Source organism: Ciconia boyciana, chromosome 13 (assembly GCF_034638445.1).
Source record: "Ciconia boyciana chromosome 13, ASM3463844v1, whole genome shotgun sequence".
NCBI classification, from domain to species: Eukaryota; Metazoa; Chordata; class Aves; order Ciconiiformes; family Ciconiidae; genus Ciconia; species Ciconia boyciana.
The window spans coordinates 6,344,475-6,365,057 of record NC_132946.1 but is presented as its reverse complement, the minus strand read 5'-3'; the positions used below and the strand labels follow the sequence as shown (position 1 = coordinate 6,365,057).

General features: G+C 49.9%; 1 protein-coding gene across 5 annotated transcripts in view; it reads left to right on the top strand.

The window, feature by feature from the left end:
* ELFN1 (extracellular leucine rich repeat and fibronectin type III domain containing 1) overlaps positions 1-20,583 on the top strand; it is a 110,415-nt gene that overhangs the window by 55,090 nt on the left and 34,742 nt on the right. For all 5 annotated transcript variants that reach the window (XM_072878196.1, XM_072878191.1, XM_072878194.1 and 2 more), the window contains one exon: positions 5,185-5,319. The gene's annotated coding sequence lies outside the window, so the exon portion shown is untranslated. The remainder of the gene's footprint in view (positions 1-5,184; positions 5,320-20,583) is intronic.

The window sequence follows — 20,583 nt, the reverse complement described above, 5'->3', positions numbered from 1 at the left end:
CACTATTGTCTTCATCTGAAGCTGCCCAGCTGTGCTGTATAAGTACCCCTCTATTTCCTTGCATCTTGGTAATTCCAGCGCCCTTAAAATACTACGAGAGCTAATCTATCAGCATGGGGCACAGCAGCTCGCAGCAACAGCAAAATATTCAGCAGATACTCTGGGCCTGGAGCGTGCGAGGTGCTGTAACGGTGACCGCAGGGCAGGCGGTTGGATGGTGGGTTGGGTGGGTAAGCAAGTGTGCATGGGACTGGGCAGATCTGCCAGGGGCTCCTCACCCAAGTGTCCCGTGCTACCTCTGCCCTCGGTGACAACACCTGATCATGTCTGTTTTGCAGACCCAAGCTTTGCCGCGAGGCCGGGCCATGGGAAGCTGCCTGGCAGGGCTTTTCTCCACCCTGCGCTGGCTATGACAGCTTCAGAGAGTTGTTAGCAAGCAAGGCGTGCTTGACGTGAATAATTAAAATACCTGCTGTGCTTTTAAATAGTTCAGAGCCAGCCTTGGAGCTGCGTGTGTGAGCAATGGCTGCTGTCTTTGGAGGAGGCCTAAGGAAAGAGGAGGGTTGATATCCAGTGGGAAATTAAGGGCTCCTTCTGGCAGGAAGAGGGATGGTGCTGGCAGCTCCCATAGGGTTGCAGTCCCTACCCCTGAGTGGAGACTGGAGGCTGATACAGCTCGCCTTGCTGATGAACGGGCATCTCGGTGCAAAACTCTCCAAAGCCTCCTCTCTGCCAAAGGTTTGAGAGGCATCTGAGCTCAGCACCTGCCCTTCTAGCTGGCCTGGGGCTCTTGCCCTGGTTCAGCTCTCCGAAACGGCAGGATGAGGACATGGGGTGAGGGGACAGGGACAGCACCGCAGCTTTGGGGGCAGCAAGTCGCTCCATCAGCGCAGGCAGCATGGGGCACCTCGCCTGAGCACGCACAGGCAGAGTCTGGGGACAATGCGCTGTCTTTTCCAAAGATGCCATTTCCCCAAGATATCAATTAGACACCGAAATGAAAACAGTTTCTGCATGAACAATTAACAAAGAGTTTCCTGCAGTTTCTCAGCGGCCGGACTCCCTCTGTTCCTGCGATGCTGTCGCTACCCCCAGCTGCCTTCGAGTTTTTATCACAATAGCACTGAAGCGCCTTGTCCCCCACTGCTGAGGAGCTTCATGCAATGGGGGAAGATATCAAACACCACGTCGGTGCCGGTGCTGCTGGAGTGTGGAGCTGGGAAGCTGTAAATCATCTCTTCTTGCGAAAAAATGGGTTTCTAGGCAGGGGATGGAGGGAAAAATGACATTCCCCATGAGTTAGTTTCAGATTGAATTAAACAATTGGTTGACCATAGATATATATTTTTTGTTCTATATATACTTTGCTGTGGAGAGCCTGGGCAATTCCAATTTGGGGTCGCTGTGCAGTGATTTTTTTTCCTCCATTTTTTGTAGTTCAGCCAATGATCCAAAAAATCGGTTATTTTCACAGCTTTGCCATAAATACCTCCAGGGCAGGTGAAAGCAGAGTTTCCAGTAGAGACAGGAAAAAAAAGGCTGTCTGGGGACTAGGGCATGGCATGGTGAGGAGGGAGGGAGGGAGAAGTGTGTACCGGCAGCTTTGCAGCAGCATGCGAAAGGTATCCCGACGTCTGGTCCTTTCCCCGGTCTCATGTGGGGAGTGGGAGCTGCCACCTGCCCCCTTCGCCCGCAAAAGGTGAGGGCTCCCGAGCTGAAGATCAACAAATTAGTTGTCTTCTCCCCTTATTGCTGAATGCTATCCATCTAAAGATTTCCTTTAAATTAGAGCCGTGTAGAGTCTGAAAAGCCCTTCAAGTTCACTTGGGCTGATGAATTGGTAATTGAGTGTACCTGGATGTTGGTGCTGTCTCTGCCTCTCTCTGCATTTGTATCGGTCCGTGTTTGTTTTCCCGAGCTGTAAATCACTCGGAGCTTGGAGAGGCTTTTATCAAATCCTGCTAGGAGCCAGTCGCTTTCCCTTTCACAAACACATTGCTAATGCCACGTGGAACCCACTGGCTTTGCTGCTCATTTAAAAACAATGAGGATGTTATTAAATCGAAAAAAAAAAATTCCTTAGCAACAGGAGGAAGGAGGAGGAACAGAATTGCTCCTGTCTCTCCGGTGCTTGCTCCTTTGGTCTAATATCTGTCCCATTGATCTCCTAATATGCTCTGCTTTGAAAGCCTGATTTATTGCCCGGCGCTCTCTTATCTTCCTGCGTGTCTCAGTCCGTTAGAGCACACATTGTTCTTGGCTTCATTAGCAACCAGGCGGGTTGGCCACCAGCCCTTGGTCCAGCCTCACACGAGCAATGTGCCACCTCCTGGGCTGCAAACCGGTGCCCCTTTCTCTGCAGGATCTGGCCCAGCCCTGGCCAGAGCTGGGCATGGAGAGTTAAGCACGCAGTTTAAGGGAGCCAGGCTCTTCATCTTAAGGTCTCCAGGTTCTCCAGCATGTCCTTGGTGTCCACCTCTCCAGTGGCCTCTGAAGTTACCTGGCCCTCTTCATCAGCTGTAGAGGGACCACAGCCGGCTGTGTTCCCACGTTACCCATATCCATGGCTGATATTTGGTCCAGTGAACGTGCTCTAATGCTGGCAGGTTTGGCAAAAGGGAATTTCAAATGAGAGAGGTAACAGTCCTGATTTCCAGTTGTTGGAGCCGCTCACCCAATGGGGGAACTGAAACAGCACCACGTGGCCAGCATAACCCATCAGCACAGCCTACGTTTTGAATATAGATTGTTTTCAATGAACTGTTGTGGTGCTATTTGCTTAGGGGAAAAAATGGCAAGTTATTTCCATTAACAATGTGAGAGCTTTGCAATCTGCGTGTGAACATTTCGTGAGCATAAAATGAGGTGAAGTTTGCCAAACAGATTATCATTAAGAATTGTTAATTCAGCTCTAATTGCTTGAGTCTAGCTGTTGTTAGAAGGACTGTGTGACACCTTTGTAGTATTGTAGGTAAGGTCAGAAAAGTGTTGGTAGAAATGACTTCACATTAAGTCAAGCTTTTCCTTGGGTGTAATGGTACTCTACTGCTTAGCTTAACAAGAGAAGTAAATGATGCTGCCTGAATTCTTGTTGTCACTGTGCAGCCCAGATAGCTAACAGAGAGTGAGTTGTGGTTTATTGACTCCCACTTTCTCTGTAGAAGAAATAAGTAAATTCACTTGCAGAATCCCCATCTTCTCATGCATGGCAGCGTGCAACTTCTCTGCATCTTAGCTAACTAGATTAGAGATTACTCATGCCAGGATCGCTGATGAGAAAGCACAAGCTAGAAAGGATCTGGCTTGGTTTTCAGATCCCAGCTGGTATTTGCAGGACGTACACTTAGGAAAAGCATCACTTTTTTTGCTTCTGACCTGACAAACTTTGTCTGGAAACCCAGAGGAACAAGCAACAGGGAGCCCCACCGTCTGTCTTTCAACAGCTTTTTCTGAAATGGAGCTACACTTTAAAGTCTCGCCAGTTCAGCCTTTCACTTTACAGAATATGTGTCCATCTCTAAAATACCAGGTTGTTTTTTCTTACTCCCATAATATTCTCATCCGACATTCACTCTCCTGGAAACCACCAATCCAACATTCACCTATCTACATTCAAATACCTGTCATTGTTCTTGCACTGCTGTCCTTCTCCTTCCAATTTAGAGATTATATTTCATAACTGACCTCCAACTACCTATTGCCTCCCCGTGACACTTCCCACCCTTGTCTACCTGATTGATTAGTCTATTATGCTTTCCACCCTCATGATGACTTACAGATTGCCTGGTATCTGTCACAGGCTTGCTTTCGTTCTGCAATATTTATTCTTGGAGTTTTGCAACGCCCTCCGGCTACTATTCTCTCTCCCCGTTCACTGTCCTCTGCCTCTCTTGTGAATGTCTAGTTTGGAAAAAGGAGAAGAAATCTTTTGCGAAAAAAATCCTACCTGCTGTGAGTTCACACATTTGCTGGTTAAAAACCACGTTTAAGATACTGTCCTTTTCAATGGGGCTCTTTATTTTCTTTGCACCATTTGGAGGTGATAAAATGTCACCAGATCAGAGTGTGATCGGTGACATGGCTTGGAAGGCAGCTTTCTCCAGAAAATTTTCCTCACCTGCATAAGTCAACGAAACAGCGACAGAGCAGGGAGCAATGTTGTGTTTAAAGATGCGTGTAGGTAGGAGGGTTCTGCCTCTGCCGGGGGAGAGGTCTGGGATGTGTCCCAGATCCATCCATCTCCCTGCGCTTGTCAGAGGTTGTCCAGCTCTCTCATATTGTTCCAGGCTTGTCCCAGCTCTGTCCATCACTCTGACGTTTAATTAACTGCCCTGTTCTCCTGGATCTTGCATTGGATTTGTGTTGTTTTTCTGAAATACCTCTTAGGTCATGTCTGAATATTACTAACAGGAGGAATAATAAAAAGGTTGTCACTAATATTGCTATTATTGTTATTATGTTGATGATAGTAAAACAAGACATTGAATATCACAAAGATGAGTACTGTTACGATCAGTGTCGCTTCTTCTTGCTATACTGGTTGTCTCGCATCACAGGTGAGCAGGAGCTTGACAGCAGTGGTAAGCATAGAGAGCCCTGGACAGCCAGGCATCCAAAACTAAAAGAAAAGCAGAGAGGGGGTTGGAAGTGACCAATGAGGACAATAAAATCACACTTAAGATTTAAAAACACATTTATGTGACCAATACCCAGGTGTAAGGATGATTATTAAGCTTATTAAAATCCATCCATGCGGGGTGGCTGGTGGTGGCAGTGGCTCCTCTCTCCTCCAGGAGCTCTGTATTGATGTCTGTCTTGTACCATCTGCCCTGTGCATGCCCAGAGCTATCCATCTTCCCTGCATCTCTTTCAGTCCCCGTCTGGCATTCGTCCCATTCTTCTTACTTCAGTCCCAGCTCCCCTTCCAGCACTTCTTACAGTCCATCCTCCTCTGGCGGGTGGATTTCTTTTCCCTTTTAGTTACTATGTTGAGCAGCTGATCTAATTTGGACCTCTCCTTGGTCCTTTTTCCCGTTCACATCTGGTCCCTGCATCTCTGTGTCTGATCCATGACTTGAGTAGCTGTGCTGTCCCTAGGATGGCTTTGTGTTAATCAAGCCATCAATCAATCTTTTATACCTCCTGATGAAACTTCCTCTTACGTTTTCTTTGTCTTCCTTGCAGTTCAAGTACTGGGCCTGGTGATCATCCTGCGGGATCCTGAATGCTGTGTCCAGTGTGCATCCCAGCCCCTGCAGACAACAACTAGGAGACGTTCATGACTGTGTCAGGAACCAGCAGCGACACACAGGTGCAAAGGTAAGGGGTGACCTTTCCAATTGCATCTCCGGAGTGAGAGAAGTAGCTGGTGTGAGGCCATGGGAGAGAGCCAACGGGGATCGCGTGGATGGAGCAAGTCTCTCTGGGGAGGGTTCAAGTACCTGGAAATCCTCCCCAGGTGTGGAGCACAAAGGGGAGTCTCGCGGCATTCATTTCCAAGAGGGGAGAGGCTGGTGCGGACATGGATAATGATCTAGGGTTGTGTTTCTCACATTGTTGTTCCTGGGGTGATCTCAATGGGCCTCTTCTCTGAGCGCTGGCTAAACGTGGACCTTCCCAGGGAAACCCTGAATGGCTGAGCTGCAACTCCTGCACTCCTGAAAGTGTGGTAGCAGTGAAAGTCATCATAGGTATAATTTTTATTTTTATTTTTTTAAGACTGAATTCACATTCTCCTGTTAAGATTTAAGGAATATGGAAAAAATGTACTTTTTTCCCCAGATGAGAAGTGCAATATGTGCCTCCATCCTAACTTCTACAAAATTGTGTTTTACAAAGCAGAAAGAGAATATCAGGTTCATGTTGGTGCTGTAATTTAGTTTTCTAAGACCAGAGTTTGCCATGTGTGTCCTCTTGAAATGACTAGCTGTGCTGGGCACTCAGACATTTTCTCCCTGTTTCTCATCTCTACCTTGACATTATGAAAAGGGTTTTCATCAATCCATCGAAAGAACAAGATAACTTTTGTATAAAAGTGCACAGTCGACAGGGTTGAGTTTTTTGGGTAGTGTATAATTTTTTTTTTACACTGTTATTATTTAAAATATGCTTTTTAAGAGGACAAAAGGGAATAGTTTAATGGAAACAAATTTCTATAGCAAAATGTGCAGCTGGATAAAAAAAGATTATTTCTGTTATTGCTTGGGTAGACAGGTGAATTTGGAATTTGAGTACAAAAGGTGTTAGAAAGTATGCTTAAACTTCTCTTCAGTGTGCTGTTGAGCCTGAAAAGAGTAATTTTCGGAGAAAAACTTTTCTCCGAGCCTCCATTTCCAGCATTGTCAAGTCTGTAGCAGCGGCCTTTTCCCACAGCTATTATCATGTTTTCACCTTTTCTTCTTCTACCTCATTTCTCCTTTTTTGAAGAAAATGTAGTACTGGTGAAAGGCGTGCAGGTCCATGGGCTGGAGCTGGTCTGGAAGGGAGGAACAGCGGTGCTGGAGGTGCACGGGCATCTCTGAAGGCCAGATGGGATATAGTCCCTGACAAGAAGGAGGGAAAGATGGACAGCCTGGCCTGGGGGTAGTAATTTTGTAAGCACCTACAACTCTACAGCTCTTAAGACCCCCTTTCCAAAGTGACTTTTAACCAATTAGGAGCCTAAGCATCATTGAAGAAAAGCAGAGCTTAGGTTCTCAGGTCCCTCTGGGCAGACACAAATATATGAGCAATGTAGACAGATAGATAGACAGCGTTGCCTGTCCTGATGGATCCAGACCCAGAGCCAGGCAATGAATTACAAATATAAGTGCCAAAACAGCAAGCTTGGGACACAAAGGATAAAAGACAGTTGTGTTATTTCAGCTGATAAGTCCTGCGTCTCAAAGATGCTTGCATCAAAGGCTCCTGCAGGGTTTTCACAATTGAGTGTTATACCATCCAGCACTGAGTTACCAAAGATGTAAAATGGGACTTGCAGAGAAAGCTTCATGCCTGCCACAAAGGAGCAGAATAAGAGTTTGTATTGAGAACTATTAGGCTGAATAATTTGGGATTGGTCTCCGTGGACACAGTGAGATATTGCTCCCTGCAGAACAATGATTGCCATTAATGTCTCAGCTCCCTGCCTCCTTCTTCCTTCTTCTCCCCAACCTCTGCAAGGGCTGGGTCAAATGCTGCCCAGCCAGCATGAACAATATTTCCCCCTTCTTTGGTAATTATTGTCCCTTCTATTCATTTCTCAGAAGCCTTTTCACAAGCAAGAGGTATTTTCAAGGGTTGCAAGCATTCATCTCAATGTACATTTTCATGGCTATTCTCCTTGGAAGAGCTGGAGAGCTAATTTACTTTATTAGACCAAATGAAAGGAGCTTATGAAGGTAGCCTGTGCAGCATTGTGCAGGGGGTCAGGGAGCTAAAGAGGAGAGTCTTCTGAGATTGCCACTGAATTTCTTGCAGAAGCTGAAAAGTAGGTGTTGCTGTTTAGTTTGGCGCTGTTCTTCACATCATGTAGGCTTCCCTTCAAACAGCCAATGCTGAGATCTTCTGCATGGTCCCATCGTTGGTCTAGCCATGAAGGCTTAAGAGCAGTCCCATTTGTAGGGAAGAGTAACATCTTTGGATTGGTAAGCCTGGAGGTAGCTGTGCTCGCAGCACTGGATTGCTCATGCAGGGAGCAGGTGCCCAGGTGACTCTGGTGAAGGTCCACAGGATGGGGAGCCCCAGCCAGCCTGTCCTTGATGTGGGCAGGTAGGAGGTGACACCTGACTGCGTGGACCCTTCTCCAAGAGGCTTCATGCAATGAGCAGATGACTAAAAATTATCTCCTGGGAAATTCACTTCATTCATCAATTAAATTGTTTGCTGTGAACAGTTTGGCCCCATCCAGCTCCAGGATTTCAGCCTTGTAATTTAGCTGGCAGAGGACAGTGGCGCCATGTCCATGAAATCTGCCTGCCAACTGCTTCCCCTGCTAAGCATTTTCTAGGCTAACGATCCCGAAAACCTTGCCAGCAGCCCCAGCTCTGTCCCTTTCAGGGCAAGCCACTCATTTAAACGTGAGCACCTCTAAATGACTCCATCTGCTAAGTGACGTTAGTAAAAAAAAGATTATAGCAGGAGTTATTGCCGTGTCCTCGGGTTATAACCCTGTTATAAAATGGGCTGGAAGAACAAGGGGACTCTGAGGAGCCGAGGCTCAAAACCACCTGGGTGACTGTCAGCTTGATTTATTTTCTTTGCTCATTAGATAAATTAGAAAACTGGCAAAAGAAATCGTTGCCCACTCTGAGCTGCTTGGTAACCTGCCATGTGGCATGAGATGCCAGCCGCAGGGAGACGCGGCTCCTTCCCACCTCCCCAGCCCCTCTCCCCCAGGCACCCCGGCACTGGGGCAGGAGGGCAGGGACGTGGGATGAGACTTGGGGCTGCTGGTGCCACACATCTCCTCGGTGGTCCTGTCATCCCAAACCACCTCACTGACCCATCTGGCCGACCACTGCCAACCACTGGAGTTTTGCTTTTCTCTAATACTGTTGACTTTTGAATAGCAGCACTTTTCTAGGTGAAAACAGCGGTACCAGCCTTGCTTTTGAATACTAGCTTTGACCTCAGAACTGTTCATTACCTTCATTTCACAAATCAGACAAACTAAAGCAAAATAACCCGGTTTGTGGCAGTATCATCAGCCAGGACCTGCTGCCCTTCAGAGATGCTGGTCAACATTTTGGTCTTTGGTATTCAGGTGACTTGTGATCAATCTGCCTCCAGCAGCTGCCCCTCTTACTTATGAACCAGGATAATTTTTGTCTGTCAGAAGGATGGAGCTTAATGGTCAGACTTGCTTTAAATCCCTGGGTAAAATTCACTATCCAGGAGGTCAGACTACAGTTACAGTGCCTTCTAACCTAAAAACTTAATGAAATCTTCAGACTACATAACAAAATGTTAAAATTGGATCATTTAAGCCATCTTCAGTATGTTTAGCTGCATCTGATGCACTTCCATAGCATGAAATGAGGCCACTGTTATACACATAGTATTTACATACGAGGAAAAGCTTCCAGCCAGGATGAGCTATTAAGAGACTGTAATGCATTTCTCAGCCAACGTGGAGGAATCCCCGCTGCAAACAGATGCTGAAACTGGGGGAGAAACAGGGCGGGGACCTCTCAGGGATGGAGGGAGAGCAGCATGGCACCTCGGGGGTCCCAGCACCGCTGCGCCTGTGCAAGGAGGTAGGGCAATACCTGCCCTGCAGACTGTGGTCAGAGCAGATTTTTGCTGCTTCCCCTGCCCTTTCTTCTGCCTATGGGACTTCTGCACTGCCTGCACAGGGTCCTTGTCACCCTGTCTCTGGCAAGTGTCGGGACGCGTGTGTCCCCATGGCTCAGCCACCCGCCAGGTGTGTGCCCATGTGGGCAAACGCTGCCGGGCGGCACAGGGCGGAGGAGACGGGGCTAATTCCTTCCTGAGACTCGCAAGGAATCGGCTTACGGCCCGAAGCTCTGATTACTCTTATCTTAGCCTGCGTGGTGGTAACCACATCCTGAAATTACCCGGCTTTTTTCGAAATCCAGGGGCTGGTCTGGGCTCACCTGACCGACATGAGCAAATTCCAGCCCTGCTTTTGCCCACAGTGGGTTTGAGGGGCTGTGAGTCAGGCAGACCCAGGCCTGAACCCGGGGAAGAGGTCTGAAACTCCAAATGCACCCGATGGGAAGCGCCTGGGTGCGATGCCTGATCCCACCTGCCAGACCTGATGGAGCCCAGTGCAGCGCGGCACTGTCAGCCCCTTCCCAGCTGCCGCGCTGGAGCTGAGCGCTCAGGCAGACTCACCTGCTGGGATCCTGGCATCTAACGTGCCTCTGAACTGGCCGGCAAGGGACAGAGGCTGTCAAGTAAAAAATGGAGTGAAACGTTTGGCTGATGGGATTAAACTGCGAATCCCACCCGTCTGTGGCATGAGATGCGGCACCACATGCTCCCACCCGCTGCTGCTCCCCATCTTCCACTGCTGCCCGCCAAGCCCACCCTGCTTGGAAATTAAAGTGAGGAAATCAAAGTCCTTCTCCCCTGGCTCCTGCTGTGCCTCTCAGCCACTGACATTAACACCGAAATGGCTGACATTAGCTTTGAATGGATTTTAATAACCCCCTTGCGAGCCTGAATTACCCGCGCAGCGTGAGGTCCAGTGTGTGCTTGGAGACCTGGCGATGAGAATGGCATCAGGGGCTGGATTTGCTCCCCAGGCTGTGGACACAGGGCCAGACCCACTCGAGGAGCTGCGATGGCTTCTGCCGATGCAGCCCCTGGCACAGGACCCCGGCAGCTGCCTGGCTCCTGGGGACCAGCTGCTCCGGCACCTGCTGCCAAGCGTCCTGCCAACAGCAGGTCCGCAAGGGGCTTGTGAGCTTCCCGACACTGGGGATGCTGGTCCAGGTGGCCACGTCCAGGGAATGTTTTCCACTCTAGGGCAGGGTATGGGCTGCTGCGGGGCGGTGCGAAGTCCCCTGGTGCCATGAATGAGAGTGGCCCCAGCCCCTACCAGCACGTGGCATAAACTAACAGCCTTGGTTTAGCAGAGCCATGTGGATGGGACACTAAATGAGATCATGCCTGGCCCAGCTGAGACTCCGGACTAGTGTATGAAAATCTAGCAAGAAGATTAAAAGGTGTCCCCAGGCAGAAGAGGGTATTTATTTCTTTCTTTGTAGCTGAGATGCGCGTGGCGTGGGAGTCACAGGGCCGGTGACCTCCCCTGAGCACCTGCACGTGGGCAGCACCATGTCCCTGAGGGGGCTGATCTTTGGGACGAGTCACTGGCCAGAAAAGCTCCTTCTGAGACATGGGTGGACACGTCCGATTTCCTCTCTTGTGCCAGGGAAGGGCATCCTGCCCGAGCTGCGGGCTTGGCATCTTCACCGCTAGCCCTGCAGCTCCTCCACAAAGGGAAAACCCCACATTTTCCTCCTCTTTTACAAGAGGGAAAGCTAACAAAGATTGTCAGGTGTTTCTCACATCTTCTGGAAGATTAATGGCCTGGAAACATGCTCTGAAGTCACTTTTCCTCAATCAAAGGTCCCAAGATCTGACTGAGCGATGCAGCCTCCTTGGCCAGTCACAAAATCTCAGCATAATTTGGGTGAAGAGTGATGGTTTCTAAGTGCCATTGAAATCCACATGTATTTCCAATACGGAAACAGGAATATCCACAGAGATACGGGCACTGGCTCACAGCTGGGGTGGGCCAGCAGCTTCTCCAAGTCAGGCTCAACAGGGGCTGTGAAATCATCAGGCACTTTAAAGAACTGAGGACTGAAAACAAGCCCTTAGAAAAAGTCCATGATAATGATTGAATTATATTTAAGAGGCTCATTTGTACTAAGTAAATGCAAATAGTTTACATGGAAAATATTTTCCGTTAAGCTCATTTTTACATAAAATGCTAACAGATTGAGATTATGACTCTAATGATTATTTTTGTTGCTGGTTTGCATTTAAATGGCATAATTTTTCCCCGACTGTTCTCTCTTTGGGTTAAATCAATAAAACCTATTAAGAAGGTTCATATTCCTCTAAGATTCCTCCCTCTCTTCTTTCTGTCTCATCTCCACTGGTGCCCTTTTTATCCACCCACCACCAGAGATTTTTCAGAGCTGCCTCCATGATATTGGTGCCGAGGATTTGAAAATCCCCTTTGGCAGAGCAGAGCAAATCCGGTTTTTGCCGAGACGGGGTACTACAGAGCAACTCAAGTGCTGTTTCGTTTCCTCAACTTGGGCCATATTGCAAGGAGATGCACTTAGAGTCAGCTCTTCTCTCCTCTTAGCCTCTCTCCTGTTTTAATGGAGAAACTATACCTATCTGTATACCTATACTTCCTCAGCTATGGATGCTCTTGTCGTGCTCCTTCAAACAGTGGCTGTGTCTCACTGAGCAGGTGCTGGGTTTCTGTTTGGAGAGGAGTTATCCTGGTATATACACAGCGAAAGCCGTTAAGACGCTGACCTTTAAATTGGGCTTCTTCCTGCTCATGTAGAGAGGAGGTGGGTTGAGTGCCCAAATCTTATTCATTTTAATGACAAATCCCTCACATGGAGGCTTTGAAATGCTCGGCTTTAATGCAAGTCGCCTCCCCCTGCTGCAGCTTGGCTTTCCTGTGCAGGGGATGTCTCTGCTTCCCCTGCGTAATGACAGACCCCATAGATTTGCTCCATAACTACGGTGCCCGGGTACCATTGTGTATGGATTTATGAGCTTAGGGCAGTGCTAGCGCAGGGATCTCCATGCTCCTTAATCAGTATCGCTGACCTTTCTTTCCTCCATTACTCTCAGCATCACTTTTTTCTATCTTAATTTGCATAGGTTTCATGTTATCCATGTTTTTGCTTTGTCCCTGTTATCCCATTACCCTGGATAATCAAAGTTGTCTGTAATAGAAACAGCAGAAACAATTTGCTTACCCTCCTATTACAAGATATTCCCTCTACTAAGTCTGAGAATACCTGCAGTTCTGTGGTAATGCTAATTAACTGTGCATACATATAGAAAGTAAAGCAAACGGCACCGGGATCCTTTGGGATGGTGGGGATTAAAGAAAGATAAGATATTATTCTCCTCTTTCTCTGTGCTTCAGTGTCCCTACCCTCAATGGAAATTGCTTTGCGCTTATAGAATAAAATGTAATACATGGTGGGGGGAGTCACTGACTCTGCAGAGAGGTGGAGTTGGAAGGAGCAGATTTCCCTGCTAGCAAACCCACTATGAAAGTAATGATCCTCCCTGATGTCTTGCTCCTTGTCCCTGTTCCCAGAGCGGGGGTTGATGGGGCAGTCTTTACCCCATGCTGGTCCCCACACCTCAGAGCCTGGTGGTGCTGAGTAGGGTTGTACATAAGCACTGATTCCTCAGGGCTGCAGCTATCCCCCAGAGCTGGGCTTCAGCATCATGCTGCTGGAAAAGCTCCTGTCCAGCCTCAAGGGATGGTTGAAATAGTGGCTGTAAATGTGAATGCCCATTGCAATGGAGGGTACCTGCTATTGGCTGTTGCAACCATGAGGATGCTCCTGTATCCTTCCCACATCTCGGGCAGCTGACACAGTGGCAGTTTCAGAGCAGGCCAAAGTCCTGGGGAAAATAAGGAAGATGGTAATGAGAGAAGGAAAATCATCAGGAGAGGGGAGATGCAGTGGCAGGACAGGTTGCTGGTACTGTCCCAGCCACCCCTCTTCATTTTGCACTGCATGGTGTCACGGGCTCAGGCTCACCACAGCCCATCCGTGAGGATATGTGGGGCAATCTCCCACCATTTGCATGCAACGGCCTCTAAAAGTCTCGCATGAGGCTTTCTCCTGAGTGTCAGCCAAATGAAGAGTGACTTATGCAGCCAGGCATCCGTGGAGGACTGTCAGAGCTCTCCATGCAGGCGAACTCCCACTCGAGTCCACCCACCAGCTCATCGCCAAGCTCCCCAGCTCCTCTGCCAGCAGCATGGACAGACACCTTCAACGCACCCCAATGGAGCATCTGGGATGGCCCTGGAGCCACGAGCACAGACACAGTGTGTCCCTGGGTCCGGACCCCACGCTACTGCCACCCCCCTGGGATGAAAGCTCCAGGAGGGTGGTTAGACAGCCCTAGCTCCCCCTCCGCCCCCAAAATTGTGAGGAAGCTGTTATTTATCTGCATTCTGATAATCACCGTACCTTTGATGCAATACTCGTGTTTGGGATTTTACCACGTCTCTCATCCTCCAGGTCTGTCAAGGAGCTTTACGCAGCCGTGATTCAGAAAGAGGCGTCAGTGGAGAGAGTCTGTAGATACAGCCAGCAGCTGTCATGTGGAGCGTATAAATAATGTATACGCACGTATATATGCATGACCTACAAGCTCAGGACCTTCCCGTCCTGAATGGTAGCAACTCCTTTAAAGGATCCCTGCATCATGCCATGGCTCTGGCCATGCCAGAGGGCTCAGAATACACAGGTGTCCCCCACATCTGTCCGAAGTATATGGGGCTGGGCAATAAAAGGGCTGACAGGGGTGAGGGCTCAGTGCTGCAGGTCCCTCCTTGCCTGCTTGGAGCAATGTAATAACACCTTCCCTATCACTGAAACCTTCATTGCTTATTGCTCACCATCATTTCTGTGTGCGGTTTTAAGACTATAGCTACCAAAATGTCTTGCTCTGCTCACAAGCCTTATGGTCAGTAAGATGCTTTGAGACTGCACCCATGGTATTCATCCTTTAAAGCAACCCAGGTGCAAGTTGTTGGTACAGGGAGCTGCAAAGGGCTTTTAAGGTGCTTGGGTGCTAGCCAAAGAGATTTGCTGGTGCAGTCAGGGCCCAACCGGCTGCACACTGAGGGGCTGAATGGAGCTGTGCTGCGCCTTGCACTGCAAAGATGCAGGTGCATCATCCCAGCAAAGAGCTCAGTCCTGAAATACCTGAACCTCAGCAGAAGAAGTGGGGAGACTCAGATTTGAGTGCTGGCTGATGTAATCCCCTAAATCAAGCCCTTTGTCTTATTGCCAGTCATCTGAAACATTTTGGTTCTGATCAGGCAGCAAAAGCTTTAATTGTAAGAGTGGGTTTAAAAATGAAAATATAACATGAGTTTGACTCGTAGGAAGGGATGCTTGGGATGGGAGATGGGACACTGTATCACTGTAGGCAGTTGGGAATTTCTTGTTGGTTTTACATAGCTGAGGCAAAGGTAAACTTCCTATTAACTTCCCTGAGCGAGTTCATAATGATTTGACCCTTAAAATTAAAGATCTGGAGCTAAGCAGCTGGGCTACTGACTTCAGCACAGCCTCCGCTGGTGGAGTTCAAGCAGGACACTGAAATAGCCAGCAGCTTTTGACAGCAATTGCACTCAGCGCTGTTCTGTCTCTTCAACTCCTGACATCGTGTGGGGGGGAAAAAAGGCAAAGGTTGAATTCACAGGCTTTGTTTCTCCGCAGTTCAAAGGAAACAACAGCCTGGATTTTAATTGGCACCGAGTTCTCCGACTGGTACCCGGGACAGTCCTGAAGACTGACACCCAGCCAGGCAGGCAGAGCGGCAGCCAAGGAGGGAAGGCTGTCTGAAGTGCTGGGTGCCTGCCACCCATCTGCAGGTACTCAGAGGTCTTCTCAACAGCATAGCACTGATCCAGGGGCAGAGGAGTGTTGATTCATTTCTGATCATTAATGCAATGGTCTCTTCTCCGGTTTCCTTCCACTGATCTTCTCTGTGCACAGGCCAGGGGGAGCCACATTGAGTGGTTTGTGCTGGAGACCACAGCACAGAGATAATGAAGGTGTTTTCTTACCCTTTGTGTTGCCTGATGGTGCGTCTCAGCCTGGTCTCACACCTCTGCCCAGCGCTGGGTCCGGAGCCCGCAGGAGGCGGTGGAAGGCAGATGCTCTGCAAGCTGCCGGCAGTGTGGGCTGCGTGCCTCTATGGAGAGAAGCAGGAGTAGCTCAGGCTGTGGTCACCCTTGGCTTAACCCCAACACCTTGGCCAAATGGCAGTCATCAGCGCTGACATGCAAACCTGCTCCGGTCTGTGGAGTGCAGGAAGCTCTTGGGATGGAGGGGGTGTCAGCTGGGGCTGGGAGCTCCTCTGGCAGCCGAGGGGTGGGTTTTGCTAGGGCAGCCCTGGGAGGTCAGGTCCCAGCTGGTGACAGTCCCCTCCCTCCGAAAAGGGTCACGGGGAGATGGTAGCACCATGCAGTGATGCATGAAGCACAGGCTTATTTCAAGCACAGGCAGGGTGGGGAGCAGAGTAACCCACTTCGATAGCCACTGTCACTTTCCATCCCAATGGGGCCTGGGGCTTTCAAATCCCTTCTTGAGATCTGACAACAGCAACTTTCCTGGCACCCTTCTCCTTTGCCCGGGGAGCAGGAAGGCTCTCTGGACAGCAGCTCCAGCTGATGGTTTCATTAATGCTTAGAATGGGGTCCCACCTGCTCCTCTCTGCAGATTCAGCATCACTCCCATCTTTCTAGTTGCCTGCATTCCTTGACCTCACCTCTCTTTCCTGAGCTGGCTCATGCCTTTGCATCCCGCAGGCTTCCTTGTCCCTCCATCTTGCCTGCTCATCTATGATTTAACCCCAGGAAAGCACTTTTACACGTGCCCTCTGCTCTGTGCTCATCGTGCGCCATGCAAATGCCTACTTTGCCCCAGAAGCCTTTATCATTGCCACCACCACAGTCTCAATAAGTCCTGTGCAAGACAAAAACCTCAGCAAAGCATTGTCAGCCTGCTTGTCCCAAGCCAAGCTGTAGCTATCAGTCCCAAAAGCCCAGTGGGGTGGACATAGTTATTGTTCAGAAGCTTTATATTTACCACGACCTTTCTGACATTACAGTAAATGCATTTCAGAGCCTGAGAAGTGTAAAAATAAACTGCAAAGAAATCAAGACAGCTAATTAGCCAAAGGTTACTGCTGGGCTCTGTTACTGTCAGCCCTTTTGAAGTTCTCCTTCACACAGGCAGATGTGTGTGCAACGCTGCTGCTCCTTTGAATAAATGTCTTGGTTTCCAGAGTGGGTTCATAGCTGGATGTGACTAAACACATGTGAGGCCTGTCACAGCAAGCCTGGGCAGAATGCTCACATCCTTTAACCTCGCACTTCTCCAGCGCTGAAGAGCATCTCATCTTGTGGAGTGGCTGATCAGCATTGTGCTACTTCCCAGCACCTCGTGAGCCGGGGTGAGCTGGGAGGTGGGGAGAGGCCAGAGAACCACCTTTCTGCACAGTCAACCCTCCATCTTGGAGGTGCTCCTTCCCTTCTGGTGTTCCTGCCCTCTGCACTGTGGTCACAGCAAAGGAGATTGCTGGTCTGCTTGGCTCTGGCTGGGCTGAGGGCTGCACCGGTCATCCAGGGTTTGGATGATGCCATTGCGGTGCTGCTCCTTGGGGATGAGGAGCCTGGGGAGTGCTGCAGCACATCCCCCAGAACATCATGGTCTCACCCCACATGTCCATCATTCCTCAGTATCTGGTATTTTCCTGAGGATAAGCATCTCGCGTGGAGTTGCAGATACCCAGACACCATGAGGGGAAGGGGTGAGGGGGTCCTAGCTGAGCTGAGGGCTGAGGGAGGGGTAAGGTTGCCATGCCAAGAGAGGCTGAGCAGGTCATGATGGAGGCCTAGGTGGACTAGATCACGGTACTGTGTCCAGAGGGATGTTTTGTTCATAATTGGGAAGGAGAGCTTTGGAGCAGCAAAGGACCCCTGAGACTTTGAGCCTTGTCCCTCCAGCCCAGCCATCCCCCAGCCCTGAGCTGTGGGAGCTTTCTCTTCCCGTGCTCTGAACTTCTCTGCACAGGGACCGGGGAGAGTTTGGGCACAGCAACCTTGTAGGTAACACCAGCATCAGTCATGCTGTCCCCTCCCTTCTCCTTTTGGGTTTTCCTCCTTCCCTTGTTCTGCTTATTTGGAGCTCCATTTCCCCATGGCAAACTCTCTTGCAGCTCCCTCCTCCCTCTCTGCAGGTTTCTCCTCTTTTCCTCCTTTCCTCCTGCTGCTTCACTCCCTCCTGCTTGCGGCTTGTGCTGAGCGTCGTGTGTTTGCTCGGCGTCGCTCCTCCTGGAACGTTAATTTGCTGCTCGTTTCCTTACAGACATTACACCACGAGCTGGGGCTTTGTGTGCATGTGTGTATGTGATTCAATTAAACAAAACACAATAAAATCAGGGAAAACAGAGAGAAACACAGACAGACAGCAATTCCCCGCTCTCCGAGGGCTAAGCCTCTCTGCCTGTGAGCTCGGCCCCAGCACAGCTTGCTCATGTTGCCATGTAGGTTTGCTTGTACCAACCCTCTGGATCTCGTGCTTGGGGTTTCCATCCCTCTGCCGGGACCCTGGGATGGCAGCTATTTCTGCTCTGCTGTCAGGAGCCGGGGCTGCTCCATCAGATGAGAGGTGAACCTCGAAGGAGCTGGCTGTTCACTTCAAATAAGCCCTGAAATGCTGAGGAGTCTCCAAATGCTCAGCCTCCTCCATCCTTCCTTTCCCTCTGCACAGCTCAGTCCCTGCAGCCCTTGAGGTCCTCCCCCTTCCTTCCTCCAAGCCAGCAACTTCCCTGCTCCCTGTCCTGCCCTACCCACGTCCCTTGTCACCCTCCTGGTAGCAGATTTTCCCCCTGCTAGGACCAACCTTTCTCCCAAATCACATATTTTCCTTGCAGTGCAACCTGAAAAATGTACCCATGCCATGGTGGGGTTTGTTTTCTTGGCTGGATGGTGGGCTTCCCTCCCGCTGCCCTGTGCCCCTCTCTGCCATGCCCTTCCCTCCCTTGCTGCCTTCCTGCCTCATCTTCTTTTCCCTTTCCCCATCTAATCCATTTGTACTGTGAACATATGCTTTCTTAGCATCCTTTGCTCCCAGTCATCTCCCTAGCAGGTTTCTCACCTCTCCCTGTGTGCGCGGGTGTGGGTGTCTCTCTCCTGGAGAGAGACACTGTTTCTGCTCGCTCGTCCCCGGCTGGCTCCCTGGCTCTGCAAATTTATTCTGTGAATTCAGCCTCTTTCCCTGGGTGAGCCGCTCAGCTGTAGATGTGATGGTTAAAGTGGGTCAGTGCAAGTGGAAGGAGGTGGTCCCCCAAGTGGGAAGGGCAGAGGGAGAGCAGGCACGAGGGGCCACCAATGCCAGATTGTGGGGCAGGTGGGAGAGGAGAAGGCGAGGGCGATGTTCTTAAAAAGTGAAGATTTCAAGGATTTTAAAAATGCATATGAAATGCGATTAATGAAATCCTGGCACTCAATACCCTCTCCTTAGCAAAAAATACCGACAGCAGAAGTGACCCCCCCCTTCCCAACAGCAGCCCCCACCACGCAGAGCCCTCCCAGGGATGTGAAAGGTTGCTCTGTGCCATCTCCACTGGCTTTAATGTCCCTCTGAAATCCTGGAAGAGGCCTTGGGCTGCTGGAAGGGAAACATCCTGGAGGAAGGCAGACCCTGATGCATTGGGGATTGTGCCTGTTCAACGGGGCAATTGCCTCTTGCCCAGATACCCACCAGCCACCCTTGGGGTGGGCTCCAGAAATGTTGTAGAGAGACACTATATGCTTTGAGCCTCCATGGCCTCAGTCCCTTCCACGTAACATCAGAGCTCCTTCTTTCACATTTGGAGGGCTCCTTCTAGTACGAAGGGCTGTCCTTAACGGAGGGGCTGTCCTTACCTCTGGCTGATCCGATGCTTATTTAAACAGCAGGAAGAGGTGTTGCTCCTGTCCCTGACTCCTGTCTCTGGTGACTGTATGCCCAGCAGAGGCAGGATAGATGTAATAGCATGCCCCACCTTAGTCTTGTCTCCTGGCTTTCACAGGCTGCGGCTGTCCTGTCACTTAGTCAGCGTGGACCTTCTTGCTGAGAAAAGTCAACAGATGAGGTCAGCTTTCCTGGTGCGCAAACCCAGGCCTGCAGAAAGGAAGGTGAGGAGCTGCCTTGTGGAGCAGAGAACCAAGGGACTGTCCACCTTCCTCCTGAGCTTGACCAACACCTGCACGTGAGGACCCATGGTCCCCACACTTTTGTCCTCATGGACCACATATGTCCACCGCACAGGAATAAATTCTAGCTGACAATGGTTCTGCAGAATTTCCCGTGCATGCAGCCAGCACCTGGAGCCGTTCCCAGATGTCTCTCCTCATTAATGCCCCCTTAGCAATTTTCTGAGGACCAGCCTCCATCTCCAGCATTAAAAACAGTCCCTTCCTCTTTGATTTATGGATATTAATCCATGCCAGCAGGCAAGAGGCATGACATGTCTACATAATATATTCGTTATTAAATTGGTTTTGTTCCTTTCCTTTCTCCTCCACCTCCAAGGCTGCACCTTTCTTATCTCTCTGTAACATTTGAACCTGCATGCTGCACTCAGAAGGACAACTTCCAACATGGAGCAGTCAGCATCACTTGGTAGGTCAACCTTGCAAGTCCCTGCTTCCTCCCCACAGGCCACACTCAGACTCTGGCAGAGAGAAGACCCTCTTAGCCCCATCTCCAAGGGTATGCCCTCTCCAGCTCTGTGCTTGGGGTAACTGCTGGTGTGGCCAGGACTGTGGGATGCTGTCAGTCCCACGTCACTTGTTCTGATCATAACACAGGACAGGCCAACTGCATGAGCCTGCTGGCAGCTGTGGCTGAAACAGTGCCCAGGCAGGGATCCAGCAAGTGTGAGTTTCTTCTGCAGTCACTCAGATGCTGGCTCCAGATCAGTATGGCTAATGCTGTCCAGCCTTCTGATTCAGGGACCGAAACCCAGATGAAATAGCGTTAGCTCCACCGGCTCCAGTCTCCCACCTGCTCAAGCCATGCGCCTGGCTCTGGGTCAGTGGCCACCTTCACAGCACGTTGCTGACTTCCGCAGTGCCATGCTGTTCCCAAAGTACGTGGCAGATTAGGTTTAGCAGCCAGCACTTGGCTCCTAGTGATCTCACTGTACTATAGCCTGGGAAGAGAGGACAGAAAGATCGCAGGACCTTGGCATGGGGCTGCTTTCATTTTCCTTTCCCATGTCTGTGCTCTATGAGAACTCAGCCTGCTCTGTACCTTCTGGACAGCCCTTGAACTCCTGGTG